The 21,107-nt window shown below is 37.0% G+C and overlaps 1 protein-coding gene across 1 annotated transcript in view; it reads left to right on the forward strand.

The window, feature by feature from the left end:
* Window positions 1-21,107, forward strand: part of BBS9 (Bardet-Biedl syndrome 9) — a 283,769-nt gene that overhangs the window by 259,531 nt on the left and 3,131 nt on the right. The gene's annotated exons all lie outside the window — the stretch shown is intronic.

Here is a 21,107-nt window from a genome sequence, read left to right on the forward strand (position 1 = left end):
GTGGAGAGGAAGTGGAGTACAGCTCTGACAGATAAGGGATTACTCAAATGGCTTCTGTCACAGTTTGGGGATTAGGTTTAGTTTTGAATCCATTTATTTTGTGAGTCGTGTTTGTACTTGTGACAGTCATGAATGAGGGCATTCTGCTGGCAGGCATTTGGCATCTAAGGAGCAGAATTGGATGCACAATGTCTGGAAGGGTGCAAGAAAGCAATCTGGCCAGTTTGGTATCTCCTGTCTCTCACCTGCTCAGAGCAACAGGGCCTTTTACAAACACAAGTGTTGTCTGTACCTGTGCTATCCCCTCTTGGCCTGCTGTGGGAGGAAAGAGTATGTGACTGGAAATCTTTTTGGAATGGAGTCTGACTGGGGGAAAAAACATAGTTTGCCCAACTATAACCGCTTACTCAAAAAGGGATAAATTCCTTCTTGAGTTAGGAAATTGGTGTGCAGAGCTGATAGACTTACCAAGGCATTTACAGGATCTATTAGAAAACAGAGAGGGGAGATGCTGCTCCATGAGGACAGGGAAGACAAAGAAAGGGGAGGAGACGGATTCAAAGGATAAAATTTAAGCTAGAGCCAAGGTGCTTCATGGTAACATTTTCTAGAATAGTAAAGAGGTGAATATGATAGAGACATAGTAGGAAAGCTTGAATGGTGTGCAGTAAGTCAGGACATATATTTGCGGGGTCCCCCGTGGCAGGGAGAAAAGATGAATCTGACTCCATGTTCTTAGAATTCTAATTTATTATTTTAAGGTACTATATTATATTAAAGAATACTGTACTAAACTATACTAAAGAATACAGAAAGGATACTTACAGAAGGCTATAAACATAATAATGAAAACTTGTGACTCCTTCCAGAGCCCCGACACAGCTTGGCCGTAATTGGTCATTAAGTCAAAACAATTCACATGAAACCAATGAAACAACCACCTGTTGGATAAACAATCTCCAAACCCATTCCAAAGCAGCAAAACACAGGAGAAGCAAATGAGATAATATTGTTTTCCTTTTTCTCTGAGGCTTCTTGGCTTCCCAGGAGAAGAATCCTGGGCAAAGGGATTTTTCCAGAAAATATGACAGTGACAGGCATGTTCAATTAGATCAGTTTGCTTTCAGAGCCCTGTCCAGCCTGACCTTGAATGTGTCCAGTTATGGGGCATCTACAACTTCTAAATTCTCAAAATACTAAAATTAGGGCAGAAGGTTGCAAAAAAATAAAGGGGATGCCCTTCTACATGGCATGTAAATTGCAATACACCTTCCTGCAGGATGTTGTGGAAAATGCAAAGGGACTGGACGAATTTATGAAAGAAACATCAATTGAGAGCTAACAACATTCTTGTGCTTTTATTTAAGTAATGTTTGAAAGGTTATTTTTATTCTTAAAGGTAAAGAAGGGTTTGATTTTAGGCAGAAACAGAAGGCAAGGAGAGAAATGGAAAGCAGAAGTTACCTAGTTTATTCTAAAAAATTGGATCATGCTTAGTTTTAAACTTGTGAGTACTGACACAGAAATAAATGGAAATATGTGTGTGCTAAAATGTAAGCATAGATTAAATTTTTCCCAGGTTTAGTGCCATGACATGTGGCACCATGTGAACATTGCAATTGCAAATCAACAGATTTTTAAATTTTCTTTTTCCTTGCACTTCAGTGTGAAAATAAGTGTAGTCGTTGCCAGAGAAGTTTTGGGTTTTTTCCCCTCTATTGGTTAATTAGGAATTAGAATCAGTAGATAAGGAACAAGATGTGTAGCTGTTTTGGGGAATATGAAAATAAGGGGGTGATCAATGAAAGCACTTCTTTCTCTTCCCACTTACTAAGAGGACTTACTTCCTACTGCCTTCCTGCCATGACTGAGAATTATCAGTCCAGCTTACAAAGGTGGTAAAATATGCTTGCTCTTTACTTTCTGGAGATAGATTATAAGTGCCCACTGGATTCCTTTCAGGTTCTCATCACCATGCTAAAAGACTGCTAAGGAGCATAATCATAATCATGTTCCAATTAGGTTTGGGTAACTCTGAACTCATTTGTGAATTAAAGTTCTAAAAAGAGTTTTAAAATGCTGTTGTTCCATTTTGCTTAATTGACAAGTTGTATTTTTAAGCAAACATGTTACCTGAGCAACTTTAAGCAGGCTTTTGGACTCCAGAGTTTTCTTTAATCCTGAAACTTAATTTTGTAGGAAGAAATAATCCCCAAGTTAATTAAAAGTGGATAAATGAAAATTATTAGATATGAGAGATTAATAGAAGGGTACAATGGATTTGTTTATTTAAAAAATGCTTATGTTATTACAGTTCTAAATGCAATCTTTGCGATACAACATGCATTTACCATGAAAAGATAGGAATCACAGCTTTTTAATTCAGCAAGTGACTTTTAAGGTCATCAACAAAATAAAAAGTTGCATTCTATCCACAGAGAAACAGCTGAAATAATATTAATCTTGATATTTTGGAGCCATTTTTATTCCTATGTATTCATTCACAGTGAAGGAAATAAGCAGAATGATGTCTTCAAACTTTAAGAATTTTTCCCAACTTAATTTTCTTTGTATTCCAGAAATAGCTGGCCTCTGTGTCCCAGGTTTTGAATGAACTTCCAGTTTATTTACACAGCCGTTCTTAAATTTGGTTTTCTATTTCAGTGATGGAACAAATCTTTCTAATTGTCTGCAAGAGTTCAGCAGATGCTTCAAACCAGAAATATTGGCTTAGCTGGCAACTGGTCTGACCTGTGGCTTAGGTACCAGAGAATGTATGGCCCGAGCTCCTTGCTTCTCTGGTCACAAACTGCAAACTGGGCAGTATTCTTGTTGCTCCTTGAGGGATATTGTTTATTTTTATTTTTGCAAATCAAATACAAACCAGGTGGCGAAAGACTAAATAGCCAAACCGTAGTCAGGAAGTGGTTAGAAACAAAGCAACAGTAGCCTGTTGATTCTCAGCCGGGTGACCCAAGCAGGGGACCTGGTCCCAGTATCTATGTATATCTAAATTACTGCTCCTTCTGTGGAGCAGCTGCCAGGAATGACTTGAGGATTTGAGGCTATGGTAAAAGATGATGTAGATGTGGGTGTAACTATGTTCTTGGTATTGTTCTTGGTTTGTTGATGAACATGGTAAAATGATATTTTTCTGAAATGTTATGTTTATACTGTGAATTCTGCTACCTCAGTTCAGCCAGTGTCCCACAGAGAGCTTGCATTGCTGTGTCCCTGCCTGCCATTTAATCTTGCAAGCCTGGCTGAAGGTTTCACTGCCAGCCACAGTCCTTGGTCAGTGCCATCCATCAGAGGTGACAGAGAATCACCATGGTTCAAAACTGGTCTTGCCCTTCCCTCTTCCACCGATGCAGCTTGGTGTGACTGTATTCCCATACTACTTGTTTTCCTACTTCATGTGCTCAAATGGTTTTTAGGACACTGGTATTAGATACAATTGGTATTTTTAGACACTACATAGTGTGTTCTTATCTCTCTACATGTTGCTCCTCTGACTTTCCTAATTTCTTCTTTATTGATAAAGTGTGTATCTTTCTTAACAAAAAGCTTATTCTACCATTGTTACTGTGTTATGGAACTGAAGTTGAAGGCTTCTGGGGAAATATGTCTGCCAGTGCCTTCTAGTGAGGAAAACATCAGCATCCTTCCTAATCAGCAGGGAACCTTCTGGTATAAAGTTTCAATTTGCAGAGTAGCAAATTTGGTAAACAGAAGTACTGTTATTTTATAAAGAAGATTATCTTGCCGTAGAATGACTTATTGAAGCAAAACCTTTTGCATAAGCCAGGTCATCTGGCTTTCAAACACACTGTGGAAAAAAGAGAGAGAAGTCCACCAGACTATTACTTTTCCTGTGGAGAAAAATCTGCTGAATCTGCAAAAGCACAGTGTAGCGAGTGTCATTTCTGTCTCCTTTATTCCATAAGTGCTCCCTGACAAATGAGGAAACTGTCCATGTTGGGCATAATTTGCTCAGATATGTGCTTTACCTAGACTTAATCCTTCTAGTACTGGCAAATTGAACTCACTATCCAAGCAATGGCAATTTCAGTAGACAATGTGTGTTATATTCCAGATCGCTATCTCGTAGTTTGTATGTCACTAGCCATGAGATTAAGTGCTCTGTAATGCGCGTATTACAGCTATTTTTTACTTCCTCTTGTGTTTTGTTTGATGTAAAGTAGAGATGAACAAAAGCAGATAATGATTTCAGAGCCAATGTATTGCATATGTATGTGCCTGGAAGGAAAAGCAAGAAAAATTTGGACCTAGAAATAAAGGAAAATTTTGGGCAGAGAGGAATAACTTCCTTACAGATGTGATTCATTCTTCATTTGAAATTTTTACTTCAAAAAGCTCAACTTGAAGTTAAGGGTTTGTTGAGTAAATTATTGGGTGAAATTCTATATTCATTATTATTCCAGGCATCCAACTAGATGGTTGTATTGAGAACGTCATAGTTGAAGCCCTTTTGTTCTTTAAAATCTGTGAAAAATGAGGGTGGCTTGCATATGTTTTGATGTTACCGAGCTTTGTTTCCTGAAGTGGCATGCCCCAGTGAACAGCAGCATTCTAAAGGCTGCTCAATAATACCTAGTATTCCTTTAAATAGACAAATTCTGCTCAGTTTAGCTCCAGCAGGTTTTCTTTTTCACTGACACAGAGGTGCTCTGTGTTTGCTGTGCATGTGCCAGATGCATAACTACATGGTCCTTTCCCCATTGATCCATTAAAGTGTCACTTTGGTGGTGCACCTGTAGGGTTGTATGGTAGCAGCTGAAAGAACTCCACATCATTCTTACACTTCTGAGGATAAGGACCTTCCATTTAGTCTTCATCCAGAGCTATAGGTTTAAAAAAGCAAAAAACCCAAAACCTCATTATTTCCTTTTGAAAACGAGCACCCGTTTTGCAAACCCTTACTGGGAAGATTTTGCCCCATAGATTGCTGTTCTCTCCTTTATTCTGTGGGCAGCAACCCACTGAAATTGGTTTCTACCTTTTTCCTTGAAATTTTCTCTATGCCTTGAGAGCAGCTGAGGGCCAGAAGGGTGAGCAGAGGGATTACAGCTCTCTTGGTCACATCTCACGGGGGCTGGCAGAGCCGTCCTCTGTGCTCAGGACACGTGGGGTCTCCAGTGCTGGCGCTTGGTTTGTACGTGTGCATGGAGGTGTCTGATCCTGCCAGGGTGTTGTTCATACCCATGTGGGACAGAGCTTGTGAGCCCCATGCTCTGTTCTGCAGAAACACGATGGTAAAAATTGGGGATCTCAAATGGTGTTGATTCTCCTCTCTTCAAATGATGCAACTTTCAGTACAATCTTTTTACAAAACATTTGCAGTCAGGAAGGAATTTTTAGAGGTATTGATTTGACCCTGCTTTTTAAATTATGATTGTTCTTTAATGTGTGGCATTTTTATAAAGCTGACTGGTGGCAAAATTGTAGGGATATTTTTTAAGTTTAATACCAGCCTCTAACTTAGAAGTGCTTCCTCATGGACTATTTTCCTAGTCATATATGTAGTCGTGTCATGGTGTGGCTTTTGATTTTAAAGGGTTTTTTTGTTCTCCAAAATTTCTCATCTAATGTTACTTTTATCCAGGGAAAGTCATAAATGCAATTTTTTTCCCCAATGAATGGAAATTAATGGTGAATTAATTTACATAAACTTTTTCACACAACTTCAGTGACTGAGATGTGGATTGTAGGAAGCCAAGCTGAAAGTACATCTATTTTTATTTAACATGAAGGAGTTGGACTTATTGAAATGGACATTTGGTTTTGTTGAACTAGAACATATCAAAATTATAATTTCAAAATGGTTTCCATCCTGTTGTTTTTTATTTAACAAAAATATCATTCATTTTTAATCTGCTTTGAAACCTTATGTAACCAGGACTGTTGATTCATGTTATCTCCTCACCCTTTTTCAACCCTCATGGCTAGTTTATCATGAAGAGACATAAATTTCTCAAAAATATATAATTTCATACAGTTTTCGTAGAAGTTGCCAGATGGGCATAAAGGAGAAGTTCAGATTACTAGAGGGAAGGCTCAAAAATAATGAATTTAGGTCAGAAGTGTGGTTTAATATGAATTTGAATAAGTATGGCTTTACCTCAAAAGCAGCGTAATTTGTGGTTCTTGCTTGGGAAGAAATTAGTAGATGTGAAAGCTGCTGTCAGGTGAGATGAGAGGAAATTTAGGTGGCTTTAGCTGGGCAAACTGTGGGAGAGGAAGTATGTAAATCTGACAAAAAAATCAGATACGGGAATCAGCATAGGAGCTTTTAATTTCTGTTCTTCGTAGCATTGCTGATCTGAAACTTAATAAAAAGGTTCTTTATTTGCCTTATTTACATGTTTTGATATAGCAAATACCAACATTTTCCATAATGCAAGCATTCCATTTCCAGAATTGAGTTGCAATTGCAGACTTTGCATGGCTCCAAGTATTTAGTGATACACACACACATATATATATATATGTGTGTGTTTTTATATATGTGTGTGTATATATATGTATGTCCAGTACCAGTATTGAAACTTAGCCTTAAAAAAATTCTGATTTTGTTGATCTGGCCTCTTAGTACTTCAGTGTTGTATTCAGATCTCAGAAGAACTGCCTTTGCAAAGGCAGTTTTGCTCCTTGGCAAGTCAGATTTCAAAGAAAAAAGCTGTTTTTACAGTCACCCCTAATTTTAGTGTTTGATATCTGCCGTGAGCCAAATGTATGGCAGAAAGTTACTGTAACACTAGAAAGTTACCTGGTCTTTTTAATACTTCCAAGTGTTTCAAGTTGATTTATGGCCCTTATTTTATCTCAATATGTTCAACAATCAGCAGATTTACCATGTAAACCTCTGCTTTGTCCTCTTTGTTTTTCTTTCTCACTGTTGCAATTCAATATAATGAGATGCAAGTTGTCCTTTTATCTTCTTCCTTCTTTTAAGTTAGCAAGAAATGAATGTGGTAAAAGTTTTGTTAGCAACTTGTAAATCTTTAATGACTGTAAAAGATGATGCTATCTACTGTTTACAGTTTTAAGGAAAATGGTCTAAGGAGTGTCTTCCAGCTATCAGATCAAATATAAATAATGGTGATGGTGCAGAATTTGGCAGAGTGAATATAAGTATGTACATGATTACCTGATGATATATGACTGTAGAGGTATATTTACATCATGATAATAATCTTTTTCAGTTTTAATCTCAAGTATATTATCCTTTAAGTTTTCACCAGTAATCTAAGGAATTTGAAGAAAGCTGACTTTAGAAAGTTTTCTTTTTTCTTATAGATAATGTCTGTTTATAATGTAAAAATCACACAAGTACAGCACAGTTCACTAGGAAAATGAGCTTAGTGTTCTCAGTTTGGTCCAAGTTGGACAACACATTACTTGGCACAATCAAGGGGCCTCACTTTAAGAGAAGTATAAGACTTAATATGCATGGAGGTTTTATTATTTGAGTGAGCTGAACTGTAAACTTAGAGCTGAAAAACCCTTGTGCTGCATCCCACCTTCTTTCAATTACACTGATTTTATAAGCACTGGATTTACAGCAAAAAAGTCTCCCAGAGAAATGCTGTTCTTTCTTATTGTGTATAGATAAAAGGATACATAGTTCTGCCTTTTATGTACTGTGTTTGTATAGAGAAGAAAAGTTGTGTAAGTTTCTTAGAAACATTTTGATAAAAATGTTAGTGCATATTTTAAACAGAGGATGTTTTTCAGAAAATCCATGTGAGATATTTTTGTTTTGTTGTCTATTGCTCTTGTGACTTGCCTGTTGAACAAAATCTACTTTTAAGTGAAAATGCCCTTTTCTTTGTCCAATCTTAATGGCTCCTTGAAAAAATGTTTGCTTCTATTGGGGTACAACTCTTAAATTATGCATTCAGTTCCTGTGAATTCTTCTGTGAAGAAGGATGAGACTCATGCATATATATATATGCATGTTCCAGTCCATGGAAAGTGTGTCCTGTGCTGAAAGACTATGACAGAATAAACTGCCAGTAGAGAGCTTCCCATTGTGGAGGTCTTCACAAAGAGTCTCAGCTACCAGTTGGAAAGAACTAGCTCAAAGACAGGATTTAGTCAAAGCATGACAGAAGTCCTCAGTCTGGTGTGTCTGATGCTTTGCTTGGTGGTGTTGAGCATGAGGGCCTGAATTTTCAGACAGTGATTGCAATAAAAGGATGGGATTATTAAATTAGGGCCTTGCAGTTGACTCACGGGTTGAAGAGGAGCTATTGAATCTCATTTCAAGAGGGAAATGAAAGAGTCTGTGTTCTGTATACAGTTCTGTCTTGGACCTGAAGTTGAAATGCACCGGGCATTTTAGATGGCTTGAGCTGAGGTTAAATAAATAAACTGTGAAGTTAAGTGCAGTTATCAACTACTCAGTCAAACAAAAAATAAGGCAGCCTTTTTCATATACTCTTGGCCTTCTTGGAGGTGCCAGAGGAGGAACTTCAGTATTAAGGGTGTTGAAAATAGCTAGTAAAGCAGAAGCCAATGCTAATAAACAGTTTTGGAAGTACTATGAGTGGTTTAAGCATAGTCTGGATTATTGTTATTACTGTGTTAAATCACAGCAATCAAATGGCCAAGCATTGCTTTGAATGATTAAGTGGAACAGCCGTCAATGAAAAGCCTTCAGGCTGCAAAGCAGACACAGGGATGGGTGTGGTCGTGGTCAGCTCTCCCAAACATTATTTTGGATGCTGTTGTAGATACAGGCCAGAGTGTTACATGATATTTTCAGGACCTGGCAGATTTTAGTTTGGTTTGGATGTTTTTTATGTACCTTGGCAGGCATGCATATCCCTGCAGCCATACAGCACTCTGCATTAATGGCTGAAGTAACACCTACTGGTGAGGCAGAGTCAATCAGCAACAGACTGCTGTTGACTCATGACTTCAGTTGACTCATAATCACATTGAGCTTTGAGGGTCACTTTTGTTCCCACCCTGAAGGCCAATGCCAGTTCCTGTCATGAATTTGAGTACCTATTGATTAAGAAAGTAGATGATGTGCTTTGTGGACAAATGAGCCAGGGCCTTTAAGGAAGATATGGCAGGGCCTTGTATTATTTCCATCAGTCAGTTAATTAAAATTATTTATTCCTGTTTACAATAGTCTACACCCAAGGTTTAAGGTAGATTGCACTAATAATAGAATTATAGAAGCATAGAATCGCCTAAGTTGGGAAAGACTTTTTAGATCATCAAGTCCAACCATTGAGCTCAGTGTGTCATTGAGTCCAATAAAGAGCTCAGTGTGTCAAAATGATACAAAAAGATCTCACTGAGAGAGGAATTTATTTCAAACTGTATTCAGAGTTTATCTTCTTCCTCTTATATTTTTACCTTTCCTGGAGGAGCCTGAAAAAACAGATGAGGCTTGAAGTGTGCCAGGTCTGGGTATTGTCTGATGAAGATAGCATCATATGCCAGATAAAGGGATTTTTAGATGAGCTTTAGAGAACGAATAAAGGAAGAGGGCATTTTGATCCTGGAAATGCTGGGATTTAGAAGGTAAAAAAGTATTAGGAGCATTTCTGTGGTGTCATTTAAGACAGTCTTGGCTTGAAAGGGAGGCAACATTGCAGCGTATCTGAAGATAGGTATCTCAGTATGATCCACTTCAGATTTACAAATTTAAAGTCATTTAGCTTATCATCTTATGTATGATGGTAATAAATATGAGAACAGCTCATTCTTTTTTAAATCTGTTGCTTGTTAAAATGATTGGCAATCCTTTTCCAAGCTACTGCACAGGAACTCGGGCTGGTAAAAGCTATGGAATCTTTTAGGCAAATACTACTGCTGGTGGCACAGTTTGATTTCTCCTGTGTGGGTGCAGAAGATATGGCTGTGTTAAGCCTATTCCACCATGCCTAAAGGAACCATCTGTCTTGAGCTGCTGGATAGTCCATACAGCAACCCATTGAATTTGGATTCTAATACCTGGACCTATTTCAACAGTGCTTCAACAATTTTATTGCCTTCTGAAAGGCATGAGAGAAGAGTAGGTGCTACTTTAAACAGTTTATTTAAAAATTTGATACATGTTGTTGTTCATATGTTTTGCTGTTTCCTTGTTCATCATCTATGGATTAAACTTGTTATCTTCATGCTTCAAGGAGTGGTTTTCAGTCATTCAGTCATGCATTTCTGCTGGCCTGTTTCATTCAGGTAATTTCATATCTTTGCACCTTTAGCTGAAAATACTGTGAGGATGATGTTTATTTTCTTGTTTAGTGTGATTTCATGGATGAGAGGCTGCAAAACACTTTCACCATTCCAAGTAAGTATTAAACCAAAACTGGTCTATACCTTAACTTGCACCTCCTTCCTAAACATTTCTTCCAACAATATCCTTGGTTGCAGCAACAAGACCTGTAAACTGCAAATGCACTAGGAGAGAAGAAATAGCATCCAGCTTACTGTAATGTCCTCACAGAACAGATAATGGGCAGGCACAGTAGGAATATGTCTACATTTTGATAAATCTTCATCTACTGTATTTGAATTTCAGTTTTGCTATAACAAAATGTCTCTCAGTAACATTTCTCTCACTATAATTTTGCTGAAACTATCACCTTGAGAGGCTCCAATGGAGCTTTTGGAGTTTTTGTGAACTTTGATGTAAAGCTCTCCTGCAGTGAGAGATCAGAACTGCCATGTGTAAAAGCAGAGACTCCTTTGAGAACACTTTCTTAGGAAACAGATGCTGTTCTGTCCCAAAGATTTAAACAAAATTGTATTGAGTTAAATGTAATATAGGACTTAGGCATTTCCTTGGGTGATGTCACCAGATTCTTCTTAGACTTATAACCTTCCACAAAAACCCCATATCAACATTACTTGCAAGTCATGGGCACAGTAAAGTGTAAAAGATTAAAAAAGAAAAAATTTGTTACTGAATGGATGTTGTTATCAGGGAAACCTGAATTTCATACTTTAAGAAAGATCACTATTTGCATTAATTAATAATATTTAACTGGTAATGTTATACTACTCATAAGAATAAAAAGAGAAAACTAGTTGGCTGGTTAAAAGACTGGTATAGTATAGTATGAAAATTAGGGTTGACTGCATGCATTTACATGTGTGAGAATTCCTACAGGACTCCTTAAGTTCAGTTGAATTACTTATGTGTAAACCACAGTAAGTGTTTACAGTACCTGACCTTAAATCAAGGATTTTTATTTTTTTTTTAACTATCTGTGGTATACCCTTTAACTATGCTGGAATTCGGCACTCTTGTTTTAAAATGTGCCAAGCCACTGATGTTGTCTAAACTTCCTCCAGAGCTGGGAAGAACTGCACTGATTGATAAATTGAAACACTGCACAACAAAAGGTCTCCTTCTCCTTGCACTTCAGTGTATTTTCTGGAATTTTTAAATCTCATTAGATCTCTAAGGATTGTTTTTTGATTTGGCATGTTTGTCTTTGCTTTCTTAGCTTTATTCAGGCACTTACCCTGTTAATCAATAGTCAATGTTATATAACCACCAGGATGAAATCTTGCTTTTCCTAGCATCTTTTGTATCCAGTTCTGTGAAAAGTCTGTGATCAAGGAGTTGTGTTGCATTGTAAATTCACACCATTTACATGACAGGAATTTATTTTGAGCAGTGTCCTTGCAGAAAACAGTAATTTCAACATAACCTGCATTTGTTGTGGGAATCCCATAGCAGTGACATTTCCTGAAAATTTGTAATACTGAACTGGCTGTCTATAAAAGTTGAGCATGTTTTCCCTAAAGTCACAAAAAATTATGAAAGCTATATTGGTTTCCTGCAGTCTGACTGTACTTAGTTTTTATTGCTTCCTGAGCCCATGAGAAAATCCATAATACATTTAAAACTGTTACTTTCATCATTCCAAGCCTTAGATGCTGGTGTGTTGGCTTCTACTCTCTTTCTGGAGGTGATAAAAGGCTCAGTCCCAGGAAGTGCTGCCCTCCTTCTGGTTCTGCTGACTAGTGTGAGGTTGGAGGACACAGAAATTTCTAGTTGCTGTTCAGCTTTGGGCTATAAGAATCCTTAATTGGATCATCAAATCTGAGTAGCTTTACTGTTTTTGTTGGGACTACTGAAATTCCCATTATAGTTACTATGGCCAAGATATGCCTGGAAATATTCAGGGGTGTAGCAGGAGGTAACTCACTTCCATTTGTGTGAGAGAAGACTGTTAGCAGTGGGAAAGTAGTGGATATAAGGAGGTCTTTATTATGTTGTGATATTAAGACAGTTTATAATACGCATCAGATAAAAAATACAAAGTGCTTTCATGCAGGAATTGGACTTGATGGACTTGATCTTTGTGGGTCCCTTCCAACTCCACCTGTTCTGTGATTCTATTACACACTGCCGCTCCCTTCTTTAAAAATCCCCTTGCATTTGCAAATATATGATTTTATGAAAAGGGGCAATGGCACCAAAAATCCCCAAGACAACAACAAGAAAAATCAGATTCAGAATGTTGGTGAGCAATAGAAAGGAGTTAAGTGTCAATTTGTAAGACATTTAATCTGTTACTTTAGTACAGGCTCTTTTTATTTTGTTCTTTTGCTTTTAAGCCAACCCTGAGATTGATCAAAAGATTGCATTGGGGAAAAATCTCCTGAAAGCATTTTTCTGATATACTGTAGCTTAAAAAAATGTGTGAAATTCAAGATTGGAAAGTATTATACAGAAGTAGTTTTTCCTTCTTTTTTTTTATTAACACATTTTTCTTCAAACCTCTTTCTCTACCAAAGTATTTTTTCCCACAAGACTCCAAAGGAAAAATGACATCAAATGGTAAAATCCTGTTGTATGTTATTTCCAGAAGAATCCATGGAAATCTTGAATATGATTTTATCATTTGCACTGTAATGTTCCATTTTAACAAGGAGCAACATACTGAAGAGTATTCAGTTGCTGAATACTTGATGGTAAGCAAAAGCTGATGTTTCTGTGAATATTACACAGCACTTAGGAATTTGTAGCACCTCAGATCTGTTCTACAATAATAGAAGTTAGAAATGGAAAACTCTTGTTGTATCAGTTTGACCATCTCCCTGACCACCAGATTTTTGTCTTCATTGTGGTACTAATTTGAAAATGTCATAAGCCATGTGGCTTCCACTACTTCCCCAGGGAAAATACATGACATTAAAGCAGCCTTGAATATTCCTTTCCTTGGCTTCATCTTCTTGATCCTTTTTCATATCTGTTTTACTGAACAATTCCTAATGTTGCTCTGCCTTTAGCTATTTTGTTTCTCTCCCTCTTTTCTGTTTTCCACAAAATCACACAATAATTTATGCTGTTCTTTTTGAATTTCTTCTATTTTATTATATCTTTCTGGTGTTGAGGAGCCATGGCCTATAATGGACACGCTGGAAATCTCTACTGGAGAAACTGATGTTTATGTACAAAGTACATAATGTACTGAGTTTTGTGGCCCTACAAGTTAAACTCATTCAAGAAGCACAGCACAGGCTCTAAATACAAGTTTGTACCAGACTCTTTATTCCAGAAATAAGTGAGGTTTTTTTTCCCCACTATAAACTTAGTAGACTTTTTATTCTATGTTTTACTGAAGATGGTGTTATGTAAAGCAGCCTGTACTTTATATGGATGTATCATAAATAAGTTTGTTGAAAGCTTCATTCTAACAATGATATCAGGCATGTTAAGAGAATAACTGCACTATTTTGACTTAAGTTACAGGTACACACTAACAAGAATAGAGGTCTGTGAATAGCTGGCTGGTTTTGGGTTTTTTAAAAGTTTCTGGCTTGAAGAAAAAAAGATTGGACCATTTGTTTTTTTTGGGGCAAGCTCCAATGATTTATTCAGGTTTCTTTTTTTCTCCTCAAATGAAGTATTTCACTTAGACTTCATATCAACTAACTTATTTTAAATATATATATATATATATATATTCAAGGAAGTTTATTTGCAATGCTTCAGTGTGAAATGAAGATCCAAAGGATTTAAATTTTTTTTTAAATGCTGTAGTTATTTAATTTTTAACCAAATAATTCTGATAAATTCAGCAGAAAATAGACCTATGCTTTATTTGACCCGTATTTATAGATTTCAAATGAAAATAATCTCAGCTGAAAAGTTTGCTCAGTATTAGCTCAAGTGACATTATGTAGATGAGGAATGTTCGGAGGTTGTAGGTCTTCAAGACATTAATTGTGAGCCGCAGGCAACCTGTAATAGATATATATGTGTGTGTGTGTGTGTATATATATATATATATGTATATGGTATCAGTGAAGGCTCTTAGATCTTCCTGCAGGCAGACTCTGGGTGATTGTCTCCAGGAGCAGGATTCACTGCTATTCATATGAAAATGGTGGAAAATCTTGCCCTAGAGCTACCCTACCCCTGGAGTTTTGCCTATCTGTCATGGTGATGGAAGATAAAGGATTTGTTAATAGTCAGCTGACTGGTCGTCCATCTGGGAAGTCAACACAAGAGCACAACGAATCAGGCAGGCAAAAGACTGATTGCTATGGCATTGCTTCTCCCCAGGAAAAAGCCAAGAGCTATGTCCACACAAAAAAGACCCTGGTTTTAATATATTATAGTCTGTTTAATCTCAAGGTGCATGGTCCAAGTGTTTTTTCTTCTGAAAGCAAATTCTTAAAGACCCAACTCTTCTGAAAAGCTTAATAGGATTGTGGGTTGCAGTGAATGGGAAGATATAGGCATGATGAAGAATAAATTGAAGCAACAGTGTTTGTATGGCCATAATTACTTAAGTCTTAGATTTGTATTGTGCATATTTGGCTTAGAAGCCACTGAATTAATTTACCTCCCTGACAAGGGCAGATAGCTAATGAGAAAGAAGGGAGGTTTGGCTAATGAAAAGCAAACTCATTTGCAGGATTTACTTCCTGGCATGAAATATCAGTTCCAGCTGAAATGTGTCATTTGTGACTTCTTGGGATCATCTCTAAATGAAAACAATCAATTTTCAAAACCTTTGCAAGCTTTCTGGGAAAAATGTCCAGGATTTGGTAGGTGATTGTGAGACGTCAGGTATTTGGAGAAAATTAGTATTTTTCATCCAAAATTTTGGCTTCATCAAAATTATGCTTCATATAATAATGATCCTTGACATGATTTTAGGTAGGTGACTGTTTTATAAACAGGTTGTCATTCTACAAGCATACTCAGTTTGCTTTGTAATAATTTTTGGATTTTTTTTTTTGCTGTTGTTGTTCCTAAGAGGAACTTAAACCACTGTTGCTAGAGTCCTGTTTACAGAGCTATACATTGCTTCAAATTAACTAGCATCTCATTCATCTTGATCTCCTTAATATATATGTATGTAAGCTGGGTTTGGTGGTTTGACAGCTCCTAAGTTCTTAGAGAATGTGTTTATTCCAACTCTGTGTATGTGGAGTGTGTGTATGTGTGTATTTATATTTATATTTACATGTGTATGTAATTGGAGTCATTGGAAGAAGCAGGTGTGAACCTTGGGAAATTTTAGTGATGCTACTGGATGTTTTTCCTGGTTTTCAAACTTTATATGAGAAACATTTCATGTGTCTTGGGCATTTTCCAAATACGAATCAGAAGAAAATCCTAAAGAAACCATACTGAGGGCTAATACCTAGAGGCATGAGTGCACAAAATCTTTGTAAGTTGTTTAAAACTTAATTAAAAAACGTTATGTGGACATTTGGTAAATGTCCTTCGTCATTGTAACCTCCTTATTAACTCCATTGTGTTACACGGCTACTACATGCCGCTATTAAGTCAGAATGACAAAAGGAAGACTTTAGCAAGGTTTTTGTGAGTTTTGTGGGAATAGACCCTCCTCTTTCCCCAAGGTCAGAGCTGCCCCTCCTACCCCTGCTATTTTGTGGCATTTAGAAACGTAGCAGGGGATACCTTCGTGTGGGTTGGATTTGTCGTGTTAGTCGCAGTTGGTGGGGGGCACATTTACAGGGGTGGAAATGGTTGTTTCACATTATCCACCCTGTGATGTATATGGTCCCTTAGGACAAAGCAAAGTTCACTCAATGAAACCCTTTCTCTCAGTCACACTAAATGAAAAACAAATTTATTTGTTTTACACAATTCTTTAATAAATGAGTCAGCCATGCTTCCCACTTATTCAGCTACCATCACTCCACTTCCTGATACAAAACTCTGAGCATTTTTAAATTATGTGTGCAGTGGTCAGTGACTCACTGGTGACTGGGGGAGGCAATGCTGGGGCCCCTCTCAGCTTATTAGCCCATTAAAAGTGATACAGAATGCCAGTGAAGTCCAGTTTCTCCCATTAAAGCAGTACAGGAAAGTTTGTAGCTTGTTGATTTTACAGTAATCCATTTTGCACTCACTCTTACTAAACTGTGTCTGTTTGATAAGCAAGACTGGTGTTTTCCTCAATTTTTGAAAAGCCCTTTGGATTGTGTTTACAGAATGAAGGTTAAATACTAAGAAAAAGGAAGTGGTATACATTTCCTCAAGTAGTTTTTAATGAAAAGAAAATTATTAATAATGAATAGATGGTCCTTCTTGAAAGAATTATGATTTTCAGAAATATGACTTAAAGGTGCTGGGAAAAATCTGTCATCTTTTGTTAACAAAGAAGCAAAAAGCTATTAACTTTGGTCATTTGGAACATTTAGTTTTGGATCCAAAATTTTATGAAAAACAGTTACTTTAAAGCTGTAGTTTGTTCTAAAGCTGTCTTATGTCAGGTCTAGAAATAGCAATACTGACCATTAGGCCATGAGACGGGGTGGGTTTTTTCCTCTTTTACGTGGGAATAGCTGAAGAACAGGGTGCCTCCCTTTTCTAACTTAATCTGAACTCAAAATAACTTTTGTCTTGTTATAACAGCTCTTTTCTGAGTCACTGTATGAAAAAGAGACTGGAAGTATTGGATATTGTAGATCAAACACTTCAAAGCCAACTTTGACTTAGTTTTATGCATGCTTTAGAGTAGACTAATGTACAATAGTATCCAGGAAAATCAGCCAGTAATTCATAACGGTCCAAAATGTTCTCCTCAGCATGAATCATAGCAGCATAAAAGATAGGATTGGAGAAGATCCTTTAGGTCATCCAATTCAAAACCTGTGTATCTTCCTTTTCACTATCCCCACTAGAATTTCATCTGCCCTATCTCTGCAAACTTCCCATATCCCTGACTCAGCCACCTCCCTGGGTAGTTTCTTCCATTGCCTAATTATTTAACCTGAATATCTTTAAACCTTACAGCATCATGCTGAGTGTGAACAATTTATGACTACAGAAAATGATTCTTTCTCCTCCCTACTGCCATCATGCTCAAATATCATCTCTCCCTTTAAATGTGTCATTGGGGTTTTGTTTTTTTTTGTTTTTTTTTTTTTTCTTCTAACTGCATGAATAATAATCCCAGGAAAGTTGGGGATTTTCTGCTGTCTTTGGTGCTTCTGTCACTGTAACTGATTTTCTTTGAACTTTGTTTTCAAGCCTCAAAAGTACATTTTGATCTACAAATGAACTTTCTGTGACTCAATGATATGTGTGTATTAAGTCATGCTTTTGAAGAGGTGAATAACATGATTGAAGTATTCTGTGTCTTTGTTTATAGAAGCTGCTTTCTTTGGGGTGCTAATTGACAAATACATGGCATCTGAGGGATTTAAGTGACTTTCTTAGTGTCAGATATCCTCCATCTCATGTTACTAATCAGGATATTAATATAATAATGTATTCTGGCTCTGTTTTGAAAATTGAACTCCAAAAGCTCTTGGAGGTGCTTGGAGTTGCCTACTGCTGAGTTTAAACTTACCATGATCATTTCCAAAAGCAGCTTCCCAGTTTGTAGCTGTGTTAATAAACAGAGACATAAACCTTTCAATATGCATTTCTCTAAGTGTATGTGCTCAGACCAGTGTTATTATGATAGGATTTTTGGATGCTCTCTAAAACAAAAACAGAGAGAACTTCATAATGGGGGATATGAAGATGAAAGGAAGCTTTTTTTTCCTGATGAAATGAGGTAAAGAAACCTTAATCTTCAGAATTTATATTTATACCTGGTATTTTTTAGGATCTGCCTAAGCTTGTTGGAATATGCTAATGAGAAACCTCTCTGATGTTAATTACCTCATCTGCTACAATGTAGAATGTGCCAGTTAGATCAATGTGACATTTGCGTTGTTCTCTTAGATGATTAATAAAAGTTGCCTGTCAGAAAAAATACAGGGTAGAGGTGGGAAGGCTGGTTATTGCAAGCAGTATTTTCCTGATTCTGCATTGCCTCCCATTTTGGAGTTGCACAATAAAAATAGCTGCAGTCTGTGCCTCACCTGGCAGCTCACCTCTCCCAATTTACTCATGTAGTAGTTCTTTGATCCTTGCAGAAGTATTCCAGGTTCCCTATAGCTGGAACCTATAGGGCTGTTGTGCAAACTTGTGTGAAACCAGGGTAAATCCTGCTCTGTGACTGCAGTTCTGCCAGCCAGTAATTACAGTAAATGTGTTAGATTTAGTGGATCCATGGCTTTTCGTGAAAGTAACCATTCATGGTTCACTTTGGCACAGCAATTTGTAGAAATAGACACAAGGGTTACTTGTAAGAAGTTAGTTTCAGGGAAGTAACAGATTTTGAAGGCAGTGTCTTGGGCACTGGGCACTATTTTTTGTCTCAAAGAATTTTTTTGGGTAAGTTTATAATTACTCTTTAATTTTTAACAGGCCATGTTTTCAGCCTAACAAAGGAAAAAAATGCATTATGATATAGCTTTGAGAAGTTTTTTTTTATTGAGTTTTTTTTTCTCATTGAGAGGTTTTTTTTCCCCCAGATATTTTTGTAAACCTCCCTTCTTTAATTTCTGTTTTGTTATGCTTCTTAGAGGTCCAGTAGCCAGCCAGTCCTCAAATGTCAAGAGGCTGAGGGCACTGTGCAGTGGCAGTGTCATGGCTTAAATGTGCAACATCAATGCACAGTTGGTAAACTCTTCGTCTCTGGTAAATCTGCAACCATTCTTTTTGGGTACAAAGAGCTGACCATAGTCAAAACTCCTTTTTTTCTGTTTCTCATTCAGATTTTGTGTGTGTCCAGCTTTTATAGGAGTGTGCAGCAGCCAGTTTCATAATTCTGGCACTATTTTCATTGACTGTGGTGTGAAATCAAGATATTCTCAGGTACTTTTTTTAGGCAGATCTCCAAACAGCTCAACAAAGCTATGTAGTCAGGAACAGTGTTAACTGTAGCTTTGCACTGGTTTCCACACTGCATGGAGCTACATGGTGAGTGTTTCACTGCCAGTGCACAACTTAAACACAGATACTTGCTGAGGAAAGCTCTGCAGAAGTAGCACAGTGGAAAAAGTTAAAGTTTGTTATTTCCACGGTGCATTTTAAGCAGTATCCCCTCTACCTTATATTTTTTCATCTCTTGGTCCTAGAGCAATATTTCTTTATCCTCCCCAATGTTTGTACCTCATCTTGGTTTCCTATAATCCATAAGTTTCCTTATCATGCTACCTACCTCCTTCCCCATGATCACTGATGAAACAAGATGGGACCTGCTGCTGGTCCCTTTGGCATCCCAGCGTGGGCAACGTGATGAGAGCTTTGAACAAAGGAATGGCCACTCGAGGGCTGACCTTTGGAGCCCCAAGTCAGCTCTTAACATGAGACTTTTAATTGTCCTTAAAAAAAAAAGTGGCAACATCAGTAAGGGGAACTTCTCAGACCCTCAGGGCTTTGGGCTTCCAGCTGTTGCCGAAATTTTACTGCTTTAGTCTTTTTATCTCAAGGCTTGAGCTAACATTTGTTCACTTTAGTACCATCACCCATGAAAACCACTGTAAATTCTAAAATCCCCAAGCACCAAAAACATTGGAAGTGTAAAATAAAAGCTGGAAAATAAATCTAGATTGTTTTGATCATGTGAAATTGCACAGATATAAATGAAAGCACATGGATTTAATTCTGTGAAGTTTGTTGGTGCTAATTCTGTGTGAACATGATTGTAAAAGCAATTAGGCTGACAGGAGACTGGTGGCTTTGGTTTAGAACATTGGATGTTCACATTTTTATTCTACTGATCTGCTGGATCATTTCATTGTATGTAGAGGGATTTTAGCCTTCTTCAGAGACGAAGGAAAAAAAGCATATCAAAACAAACCTCATAAAATCTGTGTGTTATTTTATTGTTAGTCATATATCATTTGGAGATAGTGTCAATTTGTTTTGGATTGCTTAAATGAATTAGAAAAGGATTTAAATAATTTTCAATCTAAACTAAGAGTGCATATGTAAGAAGCTTCTAGGTGAAATAACAACTTCTAATTTTAGTCATTCAAGTATGTGTGTGTAAAAATTTGTTTAATCATCCACTGCTTTCTTTCTTCCTAGATATTTGAAGCAACTTTCTATGAGTCCCTATCCCCTTTTCAAATTCTGTCAGGTTCATTATTGCTAAGATTATTAATCAATCTTGGATAGGATAATAATCTTAGCAATAATAAACCTGACAGAATTCTTGGCTTATAGCAGAAGTTACCTTCAATGTAAGAGTATGGCTATTTTCCTTTTGCCCAAGCTGATAGTCTTCCTTCCTTCCTTCCTTCCTTCCTTCCTTCCTTCCTTCCTTCCTTCCTCCCTCCCTCCCTCCCTCCCTCCCTCCCTCCCTCCCTCCCTCCCTTTCTCCCTCTCTTTCATCTATCTATCTATTTATCTTTCTATATATCCAAGTAAATCCTTGTTAATGAGTGTATGCATTCAACTTTCTATTATTTTGCAACTTGTATTGTCATTTTTTCCCACAAAAAGGTACAGAATAAATGCAAGTAGTAAATTGGAGTAACTGTGTCTCAGATCATATGCCCAGTTGTTCTCTGTCATTTTTTCTGGTGCAAATGTAGTCCATGATTTTGTAGTTTGAACTATTATCGAACATGATATGTATAGAAAAGCTGATGTGAAATTGCCTTTATTGCACAATTTTTTTTATTTCTGAACTTGTGAGCACTTGAATTTGCAAGTTAAGCTTTTTTATCCTAAGTGCTTGCATGTAATAAATTGTTTCCTCCAGCTCTAACCA

Source organism: Melozone crissalis, unplaced genomic scaffold (assembly GCF_028551555.1).
Source record: "Melozone crissalis strain CALT ecotype California unplaced genomic scaffold, PUWL_Pcris_2 ptg000016l_1, whole genome shotgun sequence".
NCBI lineage: Eukaryota > Metazoa > Chordata > Aves > Passeriformes > Passerellidae > Melozone > Melozone crissalis.